A 20,312-nucleotide genomic window follows, 5' to 3' on the forward strand; every position below is an offset into this window, starting at 1 on the left:
GTGTGAATCAGTGGCAGCTGACAGAAAGGCAGAGTGACAATATTTATTCATTCTGAACAAAGAAAAGACAAGAACTTACTTGAACTCTCGTCCCCAAACACCAAACAAACAAAGGAACACAGTTAAAAAGGTCCACATGCCTACACTGATACATCTTTCCTTAAGCTTATAGTGTCAACCCAGAAGTCATCTGTTTCAGGCAAACATCCCTTTATCCTGGCAGTCGAGAGTGTCCTAAAGATAATCTCTAATAGTGTGTTGTGCCATGACCATGCCGTCAAACTGTGTGGAGGAATCTAGGACTGAGCAATACGTTTCCTGGCTGCCGACAGCCCCACTAGGCATAGCTAAAGAGTCAGTTGGTGAGTAAAAGTTCAGAGGAGTCATTAAGGAGGTGAAGTACTGGGCCGGGCTGTGGCTCGGGAGGTAGAGCGGGTTGTTTCCTAGCTGGAGGATTAGCGGTTCGATTCCCGGCTTGTCCAGTCAACACTGAACCCCCAGTTGCTCCCGGTGATAACACCAGTGTGTTGGTGAATGGCCAAATAGTATGAAAGCTATCTGAGTGTGCTGCACCTATATTACCTTGCTAAACAGGTTAGGCTTATTTGTTATCTAGGTATTATTAGCTTTGTGCTGTTGGTTCTAAGCACTTAGTAACAATTAACCTCTACATAAGGTCGAGTTTCTTGCAGCGTAACCTGTTTTATGTAATTTTAAAATGTGTATTTTTCCACTTAGTAAACACTTAAACTCTAACTAGTCAAAGTTTCACCTGGAGCCAGTGCATCCAGCTCCTGCCCTTTGCAAACCTTTAATACCCTATAAACAGACGCTACTATATATTCCACATACAGATACGTCTCAAAGGTCAGATCCTGTAGCAGTGCTTCCTACATTCGTGCACAGAGATTTAAGAAATTTCATATGATTTTTACAATGTGCTAGTGTGTTTTATAAAGACACTGAAACTTCAGGAATAAACACAGTTTTACATTTTGACACTACTGTTCCACTGGTGTGGTTCAAAGCAGACTGTTAGTGCTGCTAAAATACACACTGATTAAAGTGAGGGGACGTGTTTTCATCAGCCTGTAAGATTCCACTGGTAGGCTAAATGTTGTAGTCTCACTCAACCACACCTTTGTCCTGTGGGAAAAATAAAGTCTGTGGGGAACAAATGAACCCAGTGGCAGTATCTGAATATGTAATCCAGGTAGTTGTAATGTTAAATGTGGAAGCACACCCTGCAAGGAAGGACACTTCTTACTTAGAGCAACCACAATCAGCTTTTTGCAACTCATCCCTGTAGCACATTGGCATTGCCCTTCACCTCACAGCCTGTGGGGGGTGGTTACATAAAGCACACAGTTTGAACTGTGTCTGTGGCAACAGGCACCAGCAGACCGCACAATATGACAGGGAACACAAGGTCACACTAGAGGACGGGGAGCATTACAAATAGAGCAGCACAAGGGCAACAGGAACAGAGCCGGACTACAAAAGACAGAAGAAGTAGTTGGAACGGGGAATGAATCAACAAAAGTGTGCTGTCAGCATCTTTGGGGCCAGCAGGGAGCAGTGAGTGAGTTGACGTGGGCTGCCGAGTCTCCCCCTTTTCTCCTTCCTCCTCTCCTCCCTTCCATTTCACTCGTTGTCTTTAGCGCTCATCCATATGGTAGTTTCCACCTCTTCCCCTCCCCCTGCCCTGCTGTGCACTCTATTCAAATGGCCTCTCTCCCACACAAACCCATGCTTGCTCACACAAGCATCCCACATCCCCCGAGCCATGTCTTATTTACGGTTCGATTACAGCCGACCACCGTCTAGGATGATTGTCCTCCTCCGCCTCCTCTGCCTTGTGTCCAGATGTTGTTCAAATAATTAGGAGAAAACCTGTTTTGCCCACTGGGGTCACAGCAACATCTGTGGCCGAATGCAGCAAAACAGCTGCAGCAGTAGCAGCAGCACAGCGCTGGTGTCGGAGGAGGACGGGAGAAGGATGAAGCCTGACATGCATACATGACCCAAGGCAGGCAAAGCTAGTCATTTTAAAACACACAGGACATTTTTAGAGGTTGATACACATCAAACTGCACAAATGCTAATTTAAATACAGAAAACAAGTTAAGAGCATAGTGCTCTGCAGTGAGCGCACAGACACCTTCATAGAACAAGGTAATAAACTGTGTGCCAGTGACTGAACAGAACCCCTGGGAGGCACAATGCAGCACTATCCCTGCTATGGAGGTGACCAATAGGACTGCTACATCCTCCTTCCAAAAACCAGTAGCAGTGCCTGCTGACGCATTCCAGCAGAGCCTGCAACACTCTCACTCTGCAGTGCCCCTCTGTAGGATGCATACAGCTCCTTCAGATGCTGAATGCAGCAGCCAGCCTTAATGTGATATGCTCTGGTTGAATATTACAAGGTCTTTTTATTGCACAGGCTGTGGGTGTACCATCAGGTCAGGGATTATGGGTGCTAAACAACCTTCTCACAGTTACAGAGAGTATTCACAGCGTACATCATATCATACCATGACTAATATTCCACAGACGAAGTTGCAATTTAGTAGTTTGAGGGGTAGGATTTGAAATTAAAGGTACAAAGACCGATTTAATAGAACTTAAGCTAAGCCACTATAAGCTATTATTTCTCTGTAGCTTCTTCCGGTTCTTTCAAACCAGGAACTCTCAATGAGACGAAAGAGACTGCTTTAGATTTTATAAAAAATAACCGTGCTGGTTTATTCAGAGGATCACAGGTAAAATTCACAGTACACGTCCAGAGCTCTCTCACCCCTCTACCTGCGCGCAGGCAGCAGAAAGCTGAGACAGTCTGGACCCAACAACCTATATAATATTAATCATTTTGGGCTATTCCCATACTACAAGGGGCGTCAAACCGTGACGCCACCCGATAAGCAAGCTTTGCAGCTGCTCTATCGTTTAGCCAAAACATGAGGAAAAGTCAAGGTGCGTGACTGTTGTTTTCGTGGTGTGTATCTAAACAATTGGACATAACCTTACACATTAAGACAAATATTAAGACTAGCATTACAGTTGACCCTAAAAGCTCTTTTCCTGTAACCTTGGCGTGCCTGCAGTCCTCACTGCAGGCTGAATAGTTACAGCAAAGCTAGTCACCCTGTCTGGACTAACATTACTAGACAACAAATCTCTGAATATCTATCTAACTAAGAAATAACCTAACACCACCATAATCAAGACGAAGAAGGTCGTGTCATCACTTTGACACTGAAGATTCAATACCAGGAGTCCTCTGGGAATGTCGGTGCCAAACCAGTGATCTCTGAGCCAGTTTGGAAACAGCACAGTGTCCATTTAGTTCCACAGACAGGAAATATTTGTACCTTGAAATGTTATATTTTTGGCATTTTTGCTGTTTAGCTCAAGAATAAAATTAGCCTTTGAGAGGTGAACAGACAGGGTCACATAGCTGTGGACGGGCCACCGAATCCAAACAAAGAGCTTTGTGTTCACCGGTGGAGGAAAACAACAAAAAGCTACAGTGCAACACAAAACACTAAACTGCCCAGAAAGAAAGTAGCATGCATTCCTGTACTGGAGACTAAGCACTTCTCTCTGACGTGTGCAGTTTTACTCCCCAGCTCGAATTCTTTTCTGCCACTGCTTTCGTTTGTTTCCACAGATCCTGGAGGAATCGGCAACAGCTATGGCTTTAACCCCTGCCCACTTAAGTAATGGATGTTTATTTTAATAGTGTACTCATTGTAATTCTCTCCTGACAACTGGATCAACAAACTACCAGAGACGTATTTCAAATGTTAGAGTACACAGAAGCATTCATCTGCCCTGCTAATCCCAAACAAACCGGAGCATTAGTCAAAGAGTTGTTACCAGGCTTTACAACCACCGCTGCTACACTGCCATTTAAAGGCAGCCCAGTCTAAAGAACTCTGCACTGGGTCTCTGCAGGTCATCTGGTGTTGTTAGGACACAGCTCGGTGGCTTCACCTATCTGAAAGACAGTCATCCTGGTCTGATCATCCACTCTGGTTGGAGAAGTTGCTATTTTTAGCACAACAGCACATATAAATGAAAACCAGCTCTTTTTCACTTTTCAAGGTGAGAATCTACAGGATGACTTTTGTTTTCTCTTGCCCAGACTCGCCTTACTGAAGTCCAGGTTTTATTTATTCCTTCAGCTGCTTCACAAGTATCCAAGTGTTTGTTGAAGGCCATTATTTCTTACCGCTGGTGTAGTCTCCCACCTCATGACATCAATAAACAGTCTGCTGACTCTAAACTTCTATTCTGTGGGGTAGGGGTTTAATTTAATTTCAACTAATACTCTCTAAGAGACTCTGAGCTTTTCACTTAAGATAAACAAAAGCTACATGCAAACATACACAGAGGACACACTCGCAGGCTGAATCACATACTGCGATTCAAGGTGCTGATGGAAATGTAAACCTCAAACAAGAAAGCCGCTAATAAAAAGTTCAGCACTGTGCACCGACAATTCTGAAAAGTGTAAGATTTGGGAGAGGTGCTAAAAACTCACACCTGCCTCTGGTGCAGCAGAACATCCTAATTTAAGCACATCTTTCATCACCACTTGGTCTGAGTGAGAAAGTGTGTTGCCTGGAGGGAAAAATTCTCAACCTTGAGAATAAGAAGAAGCGTGTGAGAGAGGGAGAGAGAGAACATGTCTGTGGAGAGATGTCTCGTAGGCACACGAGCAGCTGAAAAACTGACAGAAGGAAAAAGCCAACGTGACACTACAGGAGCCTCCTGACAGAAAAATAAAAACACTGATGATTCATGAGATTCACAAGTAATACAAATATTTTAGTAACATCAGCTCAGGGGTAGGAGCACTAACACAGGAAATAAAATTGGATTATCAGTGTAAAAGAGCCTCATTTGAGTGAGAGCGATGAATTTTGATGTGGAGTCAAAGTCTGAGAGTCGAACTGCCAAAACAACTGGTGCTCACCCAGAACTGCTCAGCAGCACGGCCACCCTCGGGGCCTGACGCTGTAAATATTAACTATGACGATTCAGCTTCTGTTCCTCTTTTAGTGCATCTGACGTCAGTAGAGTCACACATACAGTAATTTGGAAGTCTGCAATGAAACCCACAGAGGACAAGGGAGCAAACTAGAGCTGGAACGGGTCAGGAAAGTTACAATTGGTCCAGGTCCGCCATTTACCAGGAGGTAGAGAGGGGTCGTCACCTACTGTACCCGTAGGGTCGGTGGTTCCATCCCTGGTTACTACAGTCTACATGTCAGTGTCCCTGGGCAAAATCCTAAAGAGCTTTGTGCACGCTTCCTTGCATAGGAAAGCAGTGCAAGTATAACATGAGCCCAATCATAACCTGGAAAAACAAAGCCAGCGCTCACACACGGACACATGCACACATTCTGCAAACTGAACACAGGAGATGTACAAAGGAAGTTAAAGGCAGGAAAAGGAGGCATATGTGGACAAACTGGGGACAAACTGGGGACAAACTGGGGACGGAATCTTTGGGGATTTTACAGCCACTTTGATTATTGGAGATATAATCTGAACTGTAGCTGACACAGTCAGTTACAGCTGAGATTATATCTCCAATAATCAGTGAACCAACTACATTTGATCTTCTACTGTGTCCTGATCACTCAGAGAGGCCTGCAGGAGACGAGGACCTACTGCACCCAGATCAGTAGATAACCACAGACTGAATGGGACAATATGTAACAAGATGTAATGAATCATTAGTGTGAGGAGATGTACCAATATGTTGGAGTAGTAAGTCAAAGTTTGACAATAAAACTAAATGTTACATGAGTGGAGGCTTTGTATAAGAACTGTTCAGTGACGTCTCTTCAAACAAGAGCTCAAGTCATTTGCAAATACTTTACTAGTGGTATCAGTTCTTTTCAGAACACTCTGGTCTATTAATTAGAGTAGTGGTTGCCAAATGGTGTGCCACGGCTCACTGGTGTGCTGTGAGGCAGGTCCAGTTGTGCCGTTACATTTTGGGACAATCATACATTAGTACTGCAGTAACTTACAATACAAAAAGTTATTAATGAATGTTTAATTTACTATATCAGTACTTTGTATGCACTCGTGTCCCAATTCAAAGGCAAATCCTAAAAGAAGAACCTCAGGAAATGAGATAAAGAACTGTCAGTATGAACGCTACCTGTTTTATGGCTTCAGCTTGACTGCAGATTTCAACAGCCTTCAGCCCGACTGTGTCACCTGTCTAACATGGTACCAAGAAAGCTCAGGAGGCACTCGGAAACCAAACATCCTTTCTACGTTGAAAAAGACGCGGCCTACGAGCAGGAGATCTGCACCAGAGGCAGCAAGACTGTTTGTGGGATTGTGTGAAAATGTCTGATAAGGCGACGGAGGAAAGCTGTAAGCTTGCGGAGCTTATCGCAAAGTACATGAAACCTTAGACGGCAGCAGAGACACTCATCCTCCCCGCTTGCAACAACAAAAAGGGAAAAAAAAAAACTGCAGGTGTCATGCCAAGTCCAGATGCTGCAAATGAAAAAATAAAAAATCTGTGGGCACCGTCAGGCACGTGTCTCACCAGCTTGTAAGTAGGTAAAAAAATATTTACAATAACAAATGTTGATTCCAATTTAAGTTGCATTTAAAATGTTTTCTTTTCAACTTAATGTCAACCGGTTTTCATGGTCAATGAATCTTTTCTTTGAAATTTTAGACTCCAGTTGTTATTTCCCAGCTCAGTTCATACTCTTCTCTGTTGATAGGTATTTACTGTTTCTATGCAGGTTGTGTTTTATTCCCATCTCTCTTCGTTTGGTCTGTAAGGGGTGGTTACATCTTGGTGCTTCCCTCTCCTCTCTCACTCACTCATTTTATTTGTCATGGGTAAATAACAGATGTTTCTAGAGGGACAAGGCTGATAACATGTGGTACAGAGGCCGTTCTGGCCCTTTAGTGTTCGATAACCACTGGATTAGAGGGCAGCTCCTCACTGTGACTCAACCAAAAAAAAAGGAATGTGCATGTGCAAATCTGAAAATCAAAATGATTGAAATGCAAACCTCTGGTTAAATTTTTTTTAAATCTAAAATGGACACAGCGGTTTTGAGAAGTAAAACCTGACATTGTAAGGTGTTGATTTGCGTTTGCAGAGCAGCTGACTTGCGGCTTTAGGCACGCAGACTGAGGAAACACAACATTCCAATGTGACGCACATGGAGTTTCCATTTCTGAAGAAACAACACGGTTGTCATCTGTGGCACATGCAGACTGCATGCAAAAACAAATAAATGAAAATAAAAACCCAGCAGCTGAAACACTTGTCCTATTTCTTATCAGAATGAATGGTCGTACATTAGCTGATCATCAGCCAAGTAAGATTTGGTTTGTCTGACATTTTGTTTGTGTGTTTTGAAAAGATATATCCCGCTGTTGTCTGCTGCTGACTGACAGCGTGTGATCATGTGTAGAGTCTAAATAAAATCTTGAAGATCGACTAGGTGAGCAAACCTATCCAGTTATATTCAGTACTTTACTTAGAAAGTCCAAAAGCTGAGCATGTGTTTTGATGACACATTTAGGAAAAAAGCTCTCCTGCCATCACTACAGACGTTTTTCTATAAGCACTGACATAAATTGCCCCGAGTTAGAACAAATCCTGACCCGTTTTACACAAACAAAAGGGATCAAATTAAAACATTCCCAGTGAGCGAGCGCAGTACACCAATACGACCCCATGAGCTGACAGCACCTGCTACGCTCTGCTTTCTGCGATCCCGCCGTTCCCGACCACGCTTAGTTCCCCTCAGCATCTCTGTCAGCTGTAAAACATCTGACCAGAGAAAGAAATTACCATCCTTATCCTGTGTTCACAAAGGCCACACATTTCAAGAAAGACTGTGTTATTCCTTGACCCCTTCCGCAAACAGCCACGGTCCAATTATAGCATACAGCAAGCAGACACAGCACGGTTTCCATCCAAACAACATGTGTGGGGCTGTAGCACGAGCTATACTGCTGGGGGTGGCGTCTTTCTGTGACCATTCCAAAAGCACAAGAGTTTTGTGTTATCTAGAGTAACTGTAGCTATGGCAAATATACAAGTAGTGATAATGGTGATTAAGCATTTCAAAGGGGCTTTGAGAGAATCCAGGAAAAACAACTGTTGACCCTCTGTAACAAACAGGTTCTGCTAAATTCTGAAACTAGTTATAACCAAAGGAAGAAATGTGCTGTTCTTTCACAACTGGCTTTCAGCCAGAAGGTGCTGTAGGTAATTGTGGAAGTCTGTCTCAGACTGTCGAGGCTCAACTTCTTCACCCCAGCACAGACAAAAACAGTCTGGCTACAGGCTTAATCTGAGTGTTATTAACCCTTTCAGGTTTCCAGGGCAGTGCACTATAAAGCACTCCATTTCTCTTCATCTTGCTCGTCCTTTTGGTTCTATATATAGCCATATCACCAAGGGCTCTGCGCAGAGCTCCACAGAATATAGAGGATAAAAAGGAAACAGAGAAGGTTGATGAATATGTAAAGGACAAGCAGGCAGAGTGGAGGGCGACTTCATTCATTCTTTTATTCTACCCTCTCTCTAAACATTCAAAGGTTTAGAGAACAATTTGTTGCTCATGGTCAGATGACTTACTGACTGTAGCCTTCTGTAAAAGCACAAGGCCAAGAAGCACAGCAGAGCTTATAAATCAAGGAGAGTTTGAACAGATCCTCCATCATATCGCCTGCATTATTGATGAGCTCATCCTAATCCACCGTGAACACATGCAGAGCTGCATCATGATACAACACAGGCTTGCAGGGGTGATACGCACACATGGAAGTGCTATGATGTGAACCTTTGTGTGGGAGTCTCTTCTTGTGCAGGTGTTCACAAAGTCTGGCCAACACAGTGCTGGAAAAGCACCAAGTGTCTATACTGACGGATAGGGCAGCTCACTACAGCGATACCCCTGAGAGCTCATGTAAAAGCACTGACAGGCACATGGCTGTCTACAGCACAGTATGTGGAGGAAACAAAAGAGCAGGGGTATCCTCCCTGAATGCTTTCCATACAGCAAACTGTGTGGATACCAAAAATACTTCTAGACAGGGAACAAGGCTGGTTTGAAACAGAGATTGGAATTTGCAGAACTGCAGCGTGCACAAACATTTTTGTAACTTTTTTAAAATGAAAAATTAAATAGTAAAAAATAAAACATTGTATTAAATGTTGGATTCTGTTGTTTTTATAGATGCTGATGGTGGCGGTGTGTCCCACACAGAGCTAGTGAGCTTTTTAAGTGTCTGTACGTATGTGAATGTGGCATTTTATGAATTTTTGGTGACTGGTTGGTTGTTTGGTTTTTACAAATTATTTTATTTTGTTTGTGTGTGCATCCAGAGCCCACTGCCATATGTTGTTACCCCTTACTTTTGCTACTCCGTGTTTTGTTACTCCATATCTTTTCGTATGTAAACAAACTGTGACCTGCTGGACACCGAAGCTGCGAGGACCCCAGTAACACCCCCTGTGTGACAATCATTTTACCCAGGCTACAGTACAAACCTCCAACTAAAAGTGAAGTGGCTATCTAAATGTAAACAGTGTCTGTTTCATCAATCCCACTTCATTTTAAAGTGTGTGTGTGTGGATTTTGTTTGGCGTTTTGCCGCGGGCTGGACACACTGCATATATACAGTACATGCATTTCATGTGTAGCCAGTCATCACCTCAACGTGTACTGTGCATCACTGTTTCAGATGCAGTTTTTCTTCCCCAAGCCGTTTCTGTGGGCTTCTCTGTGCATTTTTTCTACACCACGTGCTTCCAATGCACAAGCGAACATGTGCCCAGTATAGGCACGAGCACGAGCCGCGTGAGGCGCAATGTGCTGCGCGTGCTGTGCATTTGGTCTGTGCCACTGTGTGCGCAATGTGGATCATCATGAAATTAAATATGGTCTGTTTATGCTCACCATAACTTATTTTTCACTTTCATTTATCAATTTCAAAGGATGTGAAACAATAACTTGTATAAACCTGGGAAAGAGCAAAAATAATATGTTTTCATAGGTTTTCTTTGTTCCTAGTTAGTTCAATGCTAACCAATACATTTCTACTCCATATTTACAACAGACCTGACAGCAAATGGCTGTGTAATGCAAAGCTGCTCTTATTCATGTATGACAAAAGAAACATCTGATTTATTTGACAAATACTGATGACTGGTGAAAACAGAAGTATAACAGATGGTGTCATGGATTAGCTTTAATTAATTCCACTGTCCCTAATAATTGTCATCAGTATACATGCAGACAGTTGCTTGACATAGAATAAAAACGTTACCTGTCACCAAGACCAACATGCTTCTGTCCCTCACAAGGTACCTGTGACATAGCTGACACCACTGTACCTGATCCCCAGCTACTCTCATGGAGCAGCATTAAGCCATTAAGGTTACACAGCATTAAAACATTAGGACCCCTCCACAATCCAAATCATTTTTATTTCTATTATCAGATAACATGGAATGCTGAAGACGCTGATGCATTTCACGCACCTGAAAAGCAGCGACTCCTTTCAGCACTGATTTACTTAGCGTGAGACTCCAAAACCACAACGTTTGGCGTCATATGCGACCCACATGCTCCTCAACCCAGCAGGAGCACTGCATTTTCTCACTCTGCAAATATTCTGCTGCTTCCTAGATCAACACATCAACCTATAATACTGCACTTCTCTTCAATATAATTACTGCTTATTTTTAACACTTTATGAAAAATATAATAGAAGGTTCTTTTACATGCTGTTAATGCTTATAGAATTACAGCAGACTAGCCGGCCTGAAAACACACAGTAGGCTAACGTGTAGCATGTCTGCCGATGAACGGCCCGGTCAGCTCTGGCCAAGTTTATCCCTGATGGCTGCGCGGAGACCTTGTCCTGCCCTTTGCTGTGCTAGCATGTGAGTGTGTATGGCATTGACTGTAATGTCACATTCACGCTCGGATGCTAACCTTGCCTGGCATTTGCATTAGCCCTTCCTTCTGTTTTCACTGAGAACTCATCTCCACTGAATGTAAAAGCAGGTTACATTATCCCTTGAACAAAAGGTGCATACTGTCCTGTTAAGTGCATGACGTGCACTCGACAGGACATGCCTTGCAGGTCAAAGGGACCTTAGAAGAAAACAGCTGCTTTTGTACGTTTTGTACTGACAAATGACAGAGCAGAGACATGAATACTTTTATAGTAATACTACAGTACTACTGACTGACATGCCCCTTTCCTCCAAACATAAACCTTTAACTTTGACTCATTTTACCTGTGATTATTAGACAAAAGGTGCACTGTCCTGTTACAACGTACACACCCCAAGGTAATTGTTTCCCACAGAGTAAAGAGTGACACGTTACATGTTAACGAGTGTGTTGTGATTAATGTGTACTGCATGAATAACAGTAGCAGCCTGTGGCTTCCTGCTCCCCACAGCTCAGTGACAGGGGCGATGGGGCGTCTGTATCTCACATCAACAAGTCGAGGACTGCTTTAGAAGGCAGTCAGGGTATAGACTGACCACAGTGGAGTACGGCGTGAAGAGAGAGGCCTGACTCCCACGTGTGTGTGTGTGTGTGTGCATGAGAATATAAGGTGGAATGGATAAATGCATCCACACAGATTATTTTTTCTTTTGTACTGTTTTGTTTTTTCTGAAATGCAGCGTGAACTTAACAGGACATGGTTTGCAGTTCAAGGGGTCAAATGATCAGTTTTAGGACAAAAGCCACAAAATAAATAAATAAATCTGCCTTGTTACAAAATTCGACACGTTCTCATCAGATTATCGTCTGACGTGGCCCGTTCCTCTGAACTGACGTTTTACCAACTTTAATAACTTACTTTTAATGGAAAGGGTGGTGGATTAAAAATAAAACAGCCTTATTAAGTCTGATGCCATTTTTTTTTATAAAAATCATTCAGGAGAATAGTTGCGATAAATGTAATTCAGATAATTAAAGGCAATCGCTGCCCAACAGATCAACAGTACTATGAAAACATCTTAATACGTGTCTATTATACAGTGTACGTGGTACAGGTGTAGGTACATACATTTAATATCCAAGACTCTCTGTGGCACGAACCTGTAGCCTGGATTCAGTAACAGCAGCCTGGAGTGCACGTGATCAGCTTGTTCTACATGGACTGACTGACCGACCGACTGAATCTGGTCACTCGGGTAAAATGAAGTCTCATTGGAGCTGAGAACAACAGCTCTGCAGGACAATTTTTGGTAGTTTGTCACAGTTGCAGTGAAATGTGCAGTAACAAGGTCATCTGTGGCAAAGCTGTGACTGACAGGGACTGCAGGGTACGCACACTGTTCTCATGTACACACACACACACACACACACACAACGCCGTCACATGAAGGAACAACAAATCAAAGTGTGATCAAAGCACAATGATTATTTTGATTTATTTTCTGCCAGAAGCTATTGAAGCAAAATGGAGGTGAAGAGCACGGCTTTACAACAACGTGGTGTGAAGCCCCTGAACACAGAATTTCTTTTTGCTAATAAATGTCAGTGATTAAATTAACAAAATCAAGTTTAAAACATTTTCTGTCAGGAGTTTAAGACGCAGTCCTGTCCCCCAGTGCGGCAGTGTGGCTCACTGGTGTGTGTAATGGCTTTTAGACAACACTGGAGCTCTACGGCACAAAGAAATAAGCTAAACCAGGCTGTGGATTCACAGAGTACAGGAAATCCATTTGTTGGTTTTAGTCACCTGTGTGGGATTTGTGGAAAATGACAAAAACAGAGAAAATCACCAGTCTTGTCTGCTAAACAACTTGTTTCCAAGTTAAAACACAGGTGGATTTGGGTGAGGTTATGAATCAAACTGTCTGGGGCAAATGTTCATGTCGTATAAGACGTACTCTGAGCCTTCACTTCTATTTTAGACAAACTGCTTCAGTCCGGGGATCTGTTCAGAAACGTTCCCGGTTGTCTGAGCAGTCGCTCTGCCTACCCCGCTGGACCTGGATGTACAATACAGCTGTGGCAGTTTCCCCTCCACAAGAGATCAAATAAATCTCCTCATTAGGAGCAGAAGCACTGCAGATCCAGGCCGACTGCCGGCTAGCACTGTCAGGCCTGTCGTTTAAAGCTAAAGGCATTTTTAATCTCTAAACCAATTACAAGTTATGAGCAACCTCCTGTTTTTTTTTTTTCTTCAAATGAATATAACAACTCTTATACATCCCTTAGTCTAAAAGCTAAACACTAAAAACTGGGACTGGGTCTGAGACTGAACGAGTCAAAGCAGGAGAGACAGGAAGGTAATTGTCAGAGGAGTGAATGGCTGCCACAGCACCATGTAATATTAGCTGCTGTTTACTAAAACAATAACTAAGTGAGAGTGAGGAAAACAGGATGGCTGGTGTGATTTAGGAAACTGATAAAGGACAACGAACAAACAGTGGTTAGCCAAAACCGGCACCCCAGTGGTCACTGATAAGGAGCACAAGGGAAGTCAGGAAAGGACCCCTCTGTTAAGAAAAATAATCTTTTCAAAGAGCTCTAAAGTGTTTAAAGACAAACAAATATGTGAAATAATGTCCCTGCTTGTAATTGGAATGCACTACGTTGGAGACCCATTGTCCTTTGCAGACAGACAGCTTGTTTTCATCCCTATTCCTGTCGGTACCAGAGGGTTCAGGCCGGATTCGGACAAAAAATCAGAAATTAAGTTTGGGGTCAGGTAAGTTTCGGACACACAGGTCAAAGTCTAGATGGCTGCAGCACTCGAATGTCTACTTCGTTTAATGACAAGGAGAAAAACACCACACAAACTCAAACACATCAGGTCTGGACATTATATACTGTGAGCTTATCTGGTCCGGGCTGAGATCAGATGCCGCGCTCTCTTGGGTTTAGACAAAAATACCAAAATAATTTTGCTTCACCCAACCTACACATTCAAATATGTTGCTTGCAAACAATTACCAGCCAGTGTAGGACGTGCTCCTCCCACCAAAGGGACAATTTGCCAACATTTGGTGCCCGGTAGGGGTTGCACGACTTCCAAACTGTTAGAGTTTACTTTTTTTTGTTAGGAATGTCACCTCAGTGTTGGCTACTCACTGATGACATCATCGTGACCTCATCCATAGAACATCTTTAATAGGTTCTCATGTCACTGGACCAGTTGAATTGTGTATTCCACCAACCACTAGTTGGCAGTAGTGAGCAGACCACTGCTTGGTGCACCGGTATGAGGAGACGAAGAGGTCACACTGAGTGGTGTGACAAGCTTTATAAGAAGCCTTTTAAAACATCATAATTTACTTTTACAAGAGAAAAGACTTTAAGGGTGGTGGCTAAGTGGCTGATTTTGCATATGTGCATGTGGTTTGTTTGTCCATGTCAGTTAAGTGTAGCGCACTGTCGTGTCCTGACTGTTTCTGGGAAATGAGCCCAGTACTTCCTACTATGCAGATGGTGGAAGAGCTACTGTTCCACCAGCTCTCGTTGTGACAATGTTGTGGTTAATGACTTTTAGACCCTTGATGTGGTGACGGGTTCATCAGCGAGGACAGACTGCACAGCTAAAAGCCGATCAAGCATGACAACCTGTAGGATTCCATCTGACTGGGCAGGCGGTCTGGAGTTTGGCATTTGCGCCCAGCATCCCAGGAGTTTCTTCAGGGTGCAGGCTGCAGGTTGTCACTGTTAAGTGGAAAACATGACTGACTACATGCTGTGCTGCATCAATAGCCTTTGCTACGTCAGGTAAGGCTGTTAGTAGTGAAATCACATGGTCAGCGACTAGTTGACATGTTAAAAAGAAAACTGAACAAACATCACTGTTTAACACCTGGTAGCTATACAGAGTTGGCACCCCAAGTCTGCGCCTGAGCCGTCTGAAAACCTGGGCTCATCATCTTGGAAAGCAAACAACAATGCCAGAAGCTGCTGTGTCAACACATGTGAAGGTGTTGACTACAATTTTTGTTGCCCCTGGTTATGCACGATAAGAGTTTTAAAGGAAATCTGGGGCCTTTTCCTTGTGACAGCCATAACAATTTATTAGCATGAGTAATAGCGGTAGCGGCCTCTCCTCTGCTGCTGAATGGGTTCAGAGAGAGTCAGTGTCAGTGCAGCATCTCAGCTGCATGCAGCTTTCTTGACAGGACGATGCAGCAGAGCTGGGTGAACCTGGCTAGGCTCTTTAAATCTGTCCCCTCAGCAAGTGCAGCACTGCTGCAGCACTTTTATGGAATATTCAGTAAGGCCAAGTGTAGCTGATCCTTCAGCTTAGCTTTTAGCAGCATATGTTGAGGTTGTGCCTCACAGCAAATCAGCAAAATCCCCCCCCCCATACACACACACAGCTGCAAACGCATCCAATCACTGCATGATTTCTTTGAATGAAAACAACTGTCAGTGAAGTCCTTTGTTGTTCTGCAACATAATCCAACTATGCTTCATTGTTTAATGGAAAATACAAGTCTCTGTTTGAGCCAGGTCTCTCACCACCACTAAACCAGCCTGGGGAACGGGGCATTGTGCCTTCAAAGGGGAGACACAGCTCAGCTCAAGGGAAACTGTTCTTCCTCTGACAAGTCCAAGGAGGAGATGTAGCCTATGTTCCCTGTATATGACTGAACATTACAACCATAAAAACTGTCTTTATCAGAACAGTGGTGATGCCAAACAAACAAACATGTGCGTGCACACACAACTGTGCAAGTTAGAATAACTTTTTTGTGCCTTTTGTCTGGCTAATGTGTAATACAGCCCACAAACATTTCCATTTGGGGCTGCAAGAGGCTGAATAAGTTCCCACAGTAATGCCAGTGCTGAAAGTAAGCCATAGCATGGCAGCATTCTGAGGAATAAACACTGCGGCCAACAGGCACCCATCGCTTCAAGAAGACAGCTTTCAGCCTTACTGTAGATGCCAGTGTGTGTGTGTGTGTGTGTGTGTGTGTGTGTGTGTGTGTTGCAGCGAACATGCTGGTTACACAGCAGTGTCTTATTAACACGGTTAGTGGGTACATTTTATTGTTATTACTAGTGGTGGGAGGGAAAAAATAGATTCACACAACTGCTAAAAATCGATTTCTGTAATAATGTCAACAGAGCAAAAAAGGCAGAACTCAACCACTAAGCCAGCGCAACGCATGGACAGCGTGCACACAAGAGCTGTAACGTTAATTCATCTTCAGAAAAGGAAAATCGTTTCAGCGTGTGTTAATGACTTGATAATGAGCTTTGAATGACCAGCGTGGAGGACTGTGTGAACACACGTCGTAGCCCATCACCAACAGACTGACGTTAGAGCAGCAGAGAAGCTAAATTATTCTCAAACAACAACCCCTCGGCAACAATTCAGTCAAACCGGTGAGACAACGAAAAGAGCCAGTTCCTACAAACCTGTGCCCGTTTGTCTCTCATGCTGACTCTGGCACCTATTAGTGTACAAGGCTGATACGAGAGGTGAAAGAACACGCCCCCCTGTGATGAGCCAGTGGAAGACACAGGAACATCTGATAAAATGTCATTGACCGTTATGCGCTGTGACCTGTTTGCTAACAAATCTATAAGACAACATATCAGGCGAGTATCAGTGTTGTGAGCAGCGTCTAACCTGTCTGTTAAGATGTGAGGCTGGATACTATGAACAGCTGAAATCAACAAAAAACCAGCTGTACTAAGGTATTTGTTCCTTCCAGATGTGTCAGGATGAAATTCAACGAGGTAGCGGTGGTATCGTCGACAAGCAAACTGAAGTCAGTCTACGTTTGGCTGAGCCTTCTCTAACAACATACCCCTCACAATCTTCTGAAAGAGTTTCACAGCAAATGTAAGGGCCACAGGTCTAAAACCATTAAGTGCCTTTGGGGACTTATTTTTAGCCACAGGTATGAAGACTTCCAGAGAACAGCTACTTACTGTATGTCCACCAACTGCTCTGCACACATTTTGAGTACACAACCCCCAACACCATCTGGGCCTGGATTATATAACTTCAAGTACTTTACATAGTGGTGGGTAACGCTATGTAAGCTGCTTGGTGTTTGATGCTCATCAGAACCAATTAGCTTAAATGTCTGTTTATTAGCAGCTCAGTGGGGAAAGGACAGAAATCAACTGTCTAACACACAGTAAACTAGAGTAAGAGCCAAAAGACAAAATATAGCACCATTTTATTTTTAAATCAAAAATCTTTCTGAATTGACTCGTGACACCAGGAACTGGAAGAGAATCTGAATCAAATCAAACTGAATCAAATCCTGAGTTTGCCTAAGATTCCCACCACTTTATTTTTTGTTGTTGACCTTAGTAAGTTGAACTTGGTACTGTAATAATGTCCTCCAAGCATTTTGCCTTTTTTAGGAAAAGTATCCAAACATTGTGAGTGTCAAAGGTCAGGATGAAGCCAAAGTCTGCCGCAAAGTATTTAACAAGTTGTGTCAAAAACATTCATGGATTTAATGTTTTATATCTGCACTTTGTTGTGCAAATATTAGTGTCAGTGTGAAAAATTCAGCTTCAGTATGGTTTTAGTTCTGACTACAGCTGTAGGTCCTCATCTGCCCCGCCACTGCTGAATGAGGTGTTTTGGCCACTGGATGCATTTGCCTGCAGAGCAAACTGGAAGTAGCACACAGGATGAAGATGTCTTCTTAGTTCTAGGTTGTAATCACAGCACAAAGTCTGATAATAGCTGAACTCTATAATCAATACATTACCCAACTTTTTATATGAGGGCCCATCTCACCTTAACACACAGTACAAACTGGAGATTATCTACAGGATAAGGGCAACTTCAAGAAAGCTGGTGGATCCATCTGCCCTGGGAGTGAGCAGTGTGCCAGGACAGAAAGAATCAGTTCAGGAAAATGCATGAGAAAACTGTGCACACAGAATTTCACAGGAAAGTGCGTTATCTTCGACTGCTTTCCCCACATGAGACAGCCATGCATTGTACACGAAGTTGCAACGTGGGACCATTTCTGCATGTGTTGTGCAGGAAGTGTATGTACATTCTTGTATTTTAGTTTTGCGTCCCTTTACGTAAAGCAACACTGGAATCAGATTAGGCAGGAATTACTTCCTAAATCGCGTCCACAAGACGCCAGCCTGAAAGAAGACTTCTCTAAATACCTGGCACTGCGCTCATCGCAGCCTAAATGGTTTTTCTCTCGTCGTTATCCAACAGAACTACTGGAAACGTGTGTAGAGACCAGAGCACATTTCCCACTGCAACGCACGCCCGCTTAATAACCCCTGGATGTGTTGCACAGCTAGCGTTGGTGTGTCTGTGTGGACCGTGCATGATGCGGTCTCCCGGGTGGACCTGCACAGGCTCCGCTGTCAGGGTGAAGCTGAGGTAAGATGACAGCCATAAATCCCCCAGCCGAGCTGCATACACACGTTTCACAGCAGAGGTACAAATCTGAGTGAACCTGTGATGTAGCGGTGAGTCTGGAGGATTACCAGCACATCATTACATAAACACAACCCAAATCATTTTAGCAAGCCCGTTTGTTTCATCCGCTGCAACCCCGAAATAACACGCACAAAGCCTACTCACGGTTTGTGCGGTAACGGAAAGTTAGGATTTCCGGATACCTTGAAATCTCCTCCGCAACTTCACTTCCAAACACGCACGTCTTTTCCTCCGCCTCGTCGCCGCTGCTGGACAAAAACATACCCCGCTTGACAACGGTGTGTGGTCGCATGTACTGCAGCACTCTCTGTCTGCCGTCGACCGAGCTTCTTCTTCGTCGTCGTTATAATCTACACTGGTTGGTGAATTAAATGGCGCAATACTGCCCCCACGTGGTGGGGAGCTAGTGCAGCTCGATCAGATCAGGACCTCGTTCAACAACTAGAGGCAAGTCTTCGTCATTATATACATATATATGATTACTAACACAGTCAAATCAAATATATCACACATTTAATTCATCTTATTATCGTTAGTGATCACACTCGTGACATTTACTCTGAATATACAGAATATAAAGGAAGGAAAGGTAAAAGAAAGAGAAAGCCAATAAACGAAAAGAGCAAGAAAAGAATAAAGGAAATGAACTAAGAAGCAACATAATAGGACATTTATCCGCACTGAATATGCTTCCTCCTCTGGGTCTGGGTACTGTTCAGGAAGGGGCCAAGAACAGTCCCACCCAGGGCTGGCACCCTCCTGGAATCAGGGTGGGTCTGAGGCGAGGGTGATGTTAAAATAGCAGTCAACAGTCAAATATCTCACTCCTTTGTCTCTTCCTCATTAAATTAGCCAGTGACTCTCTTGCATCACACACTCCTGACCTTCGCCCACAACCTTCCTTTAATTTAACCCATATTGGTTGCAGTGGTAATAGTATTTTTGTTGTTGTTTCAGCATTGTTTGTTTTTCCTTCCCCCCCTCATTTCTTTGTTTGCTTTATGTTTTGTTTCACTGGGTCTTGTTTTCTTCTTTATCTTCTCTCCTTACAATATTTCATTTTTCCTCCTTTGTGTGTGGAGATGAGTGCCCCAGTAAGCACTTATGTTTATGTACATATGCTCATAAATATTAACGTAGATAAATGTGTAGCTATAGGTCAGAGCAAAACCCGTCTTTCCTGAAGGAACCCTAAGTCTTACAATATTGTTAGGTTGTTTTTTTTTTTATTCTGAATTCTTTCTTCAGCTTTAGTGTTACTCTTTGTTTTGGCTGATGCTTGCTCGTTATTCAACTTAATTAAAAAAAAGGGTTATACTTTATCAGAGTGGTGTGCTGGTGGTGCCCTCACAGGGAGCTTGGTACCAGTGCAGCATTTTTTAACTTTCCACCAGGCTCACAAACTCCAACATGCACTTCTCTTTTCTGCCACCAAGTGTCACACTGTTGCTCCATCATTACTAGTATGTGGATGTTGAGAGAAAACCAAAGGCAGTGTGTGCATTGTCTCACTGTACTTTATATCACACTGTGCCAGATAAATAATTACAATCTGTTTTTATATTGTACAATATTTACTCAAAAATCTGTTCAATGTGGTGTTTTTTTAAATACAACATATAAACATACATTCACTACTTCACTACATTTCAGACAGACATGTACTTTATAATGCACTAATGTGTTGTTTTTTTTAACTATATTAGACTCCAGCAAAGAGCATTAATGAAACCAAGCTGCAAAACCATCTTCCATTATCTGTGCTGCTTATCCTATGAGGTTCAAGGGGGCTGCAGGAGAAAGCTGGTGTAGCTGGAGAAAACCCACAGCATTCAAGAGCCAGTACCAGGCAGCAT

The 20,312-nt window shown here is 43.2% G+C and overlaps 1 protein-coding gene across 3 annotated transcripts in view; it reads right to left on the reverse strand.

The window, feature by feature from the left end:
• Positions 1–18,798, reverse strand: part of adarb1b (adenosine deaminase RNA specific B1b) — a 103,212-nt gene extending 84,414 nt beyond the window's left edge. For 2 of the 3 annotated variants that reach the window (XM_020611056.1, XM_020611053.1), the window contains exon 1: positions 18,639–18,798. The gene's annotated coding sequence lies outside the window, so the exon portion shown is untranslated. Of the gene's footprint in view, positions 1–18,600 lie in introns of all 3 variants that reach the window. The other variant, XM_020611055.1, reaches the window with a different exon arrangement.
• Between the last annotated feature and the right edge of the window lie 1,514 nt (positions 18,799–20,312).

The sequence above is a fragment of the Monopterus albus genome, unplaced genomic scaffold, assembly GCF_001952655.1.
Source record: "Monopterus albus unplaced genomic scaffold, M_albus_1.0 scaffold109.1, whole genome shotgun sequence".
Taxonomy (NCBI): domain Eukaryota; kingdom Metazoa; phylum Chordata; class Actinopteri; order Synbranchiformes; family Synbranchidae; genus Monopterus; species Monopterus albus.